Below are 3,336 nucleotides of genomic sequence, written 5' to 3'. Positions count from 1 at the left end.
TTTCATAAACATAGTATCATTTATTAAAGAAAATGGTATCATTTGGATTACACTCAACAAAGAAAACTAACAAAGTTTTGTAAGATTAAATTTTGATAACTGTTGATTATCAACCATGGCCGGAGCCTTGCCGGAGTTTTACACCCAAAAAACAGACAAAAATCTGAATTTAACAAAAGCCATCTGCAAAAAATCACCTCACAAAATCTGAATTTAACCATCAGTCTTGAAGAAAATCTGAATTTAACCAAAGCAAATTCTCCAAATTAAAACGAAAACCCACAAAATGAAGAATCAATCAATCATTTCTCATTACAATGAAACAACAAGCCAAAAGTGTTAATTTCACCATCAACAACAAAAATCAGTAGCCTTACCGGAGCTTCAATCTCGTGAGGTTCCTGCACCTCTGCGAAATCAGAAACAGACTAATAGGCTGGGGATGGCAGCAGAGAGCTCCGGGAACGGGCTGTACACCGTCCTTGACACTGGCGCATCGGGAAAGCCCTAGCTTTTGAGATCGCAGCAAGAGGCCTCAACCCCGTGCTAATCGACCTCAACCCTTCGAAATTGGATGCGACTCGCGAGAAATCCCGCGAAAATTGGAGGCGAGAGGGGGAGAAAGAGAAGGATAATTAGGTGCAAATTAGGTGACCTCTCGGCGATCGATCTGACCTCTCTTGGCGGCCCCAGCCTTCTTCGACTTCTTCGGCAGGAGCACCAGGTGGATTATTGTCAATTTGGCCGTGAGAAGGGTTTCTCAAATCACCAGCCCCGTGATGCTCTGCAGCCCCACCATCGTCACCGCCGTCAGCTGCCACGCGTTATCGCCTTTGTTCATCCATGTCGGATTTGCCGCGTCCGGGATCAGGTTCGCCGGACTGCGGCAGATGGTACTCAACGTCAGCGGCTGGAGCTTGAGGACGCAGATCTGGACTTCCTCGACGAGGACGGTGTTGAGGGCGGCGGTGGCCTTGCCGTAGCCACCTTTTACGAGGTTACCGTAGTCGCAGGCGCCGGCGACCGGCGATCGGAGCTGGAGGAAACGTCGGCGGCTGGAGCTTGGGGAAAAGAGGGAGAAAATGGAGGGAGGCGGCTGGAGCTTTTGGGAAAGAGGGAGAGAGATAGGTTTTTTTTTTATATATAAGTTGGATTCGGGTCTCGGGTCCGATCCGACCCAAACCCGCGCGCATATTGTGAGCGATTGATTTGAACGACGCTCATTTAAGTTTTTGTGAAATAAAATTGTCTAAACTTATTGACGATAATATATTTTCATGATTTAGTCATATGAATGGAATTCGATTTTGGTTGCAATAATTTTTGCCTGCACTATGTTCACGTGGAGGAAAAAATGAGGAGTGATTAGTTGCACTACTTTCCAACTAAGGATAATCAAGAAATTCGTACTATATCTATTGATGCTATTCTTTCACTGTTTGTCTATTAATTTATTGAGTATTTTTATTTTAAAGGATTAATTATGTATAAATAATTAATTTTTTAACAAATTTTCATTTTATACACCAACTTTAAAATCTTTATTAAATTACCTAATTATTATTTTTTTGTCATTTTGCATATTCACCTATTTTTTGTCAGGAATAATTACTTGTAAATCCATAACGTTTTTTAAAAATTAGTTATTGCACCAGATCTGAAAAATTGTTTTATAAATCCATAACGTTTCATTTTCGTCTCAAATTAGTCCGGTGACCGACTTTCTCTTACGCCGACGCCAGAAATGACACGGTGGCAGCCGCGGTAGCAAATTTATGACATGGTGCAATAACCAATTTTTGAAAAATGTTATGGATTTACAGGCAATTATTCCTTTTTGTCATGGTGACATGACATAGATACACATGTTTGGCATAATTAAATACGCTTATGTGTGTCCCATTGGGATGGCCTAGTGGTTGGGGTGGTTGCCTGCTGTCCAAGAGGTCACATGTTCGAATACTCTCGGCCACAATAACCACTAGGTGGAGTGTGTGTGTGGTTTGTATTATTTATAATGTAATTTCATCAAAAAAAAAAAAAAAAACGCTTATGTGACATAAATATTACTGTGACAACATATTGTATAATTAGATGAAAACGACGTCGTTTCAGGCCTATAATTTAGAGGAAAAATGAGCGAATATGCAAAATGATAAAATTAATAGTTTATAAATTTTAATACAGATTTTAAAATTTGTGTGTAACATGAGAATTTATTGAAAGTTTAATAATTTATATGCAATTAATCCGATTTTTAATTTTTTTTTAATTATAGTTGTATAATTAAATTGATCAAATTATTAATTGATTATGTGTACAATGTAAGCTCTTTCGGCCCGTTCCATCAAAAATAATATTCTCACTATAAAGTGTGTGTGTTGGCCAAACGATAAGGGGTTCATGCTCAAGGTCAAGGCCAAAGGTCTTGAATTCGAGTCTCCTATGACGCGGTTTTTAAATTTCTTTATTTAATATTGTTAATTTATATATATAAAAAATATTCACATTAGGGTTGTCGATCGGTTGGGTTCAGTTACCCGTACCTGAATTTTTGGTTATCTGAACCCGAAATTTCCATATTTCACTAACCGTTCTCAAACCGTTTTAGGAGTTCGGTTACCGAATAACTGCTTCGGTTACCCGATTCGATTATTTGGGTATCCGAAATACCAATTTAAAAAAAAATTCAAATAATTTGCTAGATAGAGAATTTGAACCCTGGTCTCCAAAAAATAATACTCCATAAAGCAACTTATCCACTAAACTAAAACTCATTCTTATACTTTGCATATATCATAATTTTATTTTAGCTAAGATTTTTTTTAAAAAAATTAATGAATTAATAATTAAAATGTATATAATATATATATATATATTAAATAATTTATTAAATAATTTTCTGTTATTTTTGTTAACCCGTTTCAGTTACCGGGCTAATCAATACCCAATTTTTTTTTTAAATGATACCCGAAACCGAATCGATAATAAAAAAATTCGATTATTCGATACCCAAACTCGAGAATTTCAATTCGATTAACGAATTATCCGTTAATCATCCAAAACCCGAAAATAAATTAGATAGCCCTAAGAGCACTCACAGCAGAAATCCCAAAATTATGCCCCTATATTCCTCCCTAAAGCTTCCCTATTTAATTTTAGGATCTCAATTTTATAAAGGGCAAATGGTTTTTAATACCCACTTTTATAATACATCTATCAAATCTACCCACCTTTATAAAACATCTATGAAAAATACCCACTTCATAGTGAAATACCATTTCTACCCTTATACTTAATCCCTCTTTTGCCTAATTAAGCTTGACTAGTATATCG

The 3,336-nt window shown here is 36.5% G+C and overlaps 1 long non-coding RNA gene across 1 annotated transcript; it reads right to left on the bottom strand.

Annotated features, from left to right (window-relative positions):
- LOC131017835 (uncharacterized) lies at positions 1-1,229 on the bottom strand. Its single transcript, XR_009099874.1, has 2 exons — positions 378-1,229; positions 1-183 (listed from the first exon to the last, which is right to left on the bottom strand). It is a non-coding gene; the product is annotated as an uncharacterized LOC131017835 (long non-coding RNA).
- Positions 1,230-3,336: the final 2,107 nt, after the last annotated feature.

The sequence above is a fragment of the Salvia miltiorrhiza genome, chromosome 3, assembly GCF_028751815.1.
Source record: "Salvia miltiorrhiza cultivar Shanhuang (shh) chromosome 3, IMPLAD_Smil_shh, whole genome shotgun sequence".
In the NCBI taxonomy this organism is placed as follows: domain Eukaryota; kingdom Viridiplantae; phylum Streptophyta; class Magnoliopsida; order Lamiales; family Lamiaceae; genus Salvia; species Salvia miltiorrhiza.
Note: the sequence above shows the minus strand (reverse complement) of the source record. Positions and strands in the feature narration are given on the sequence as shown.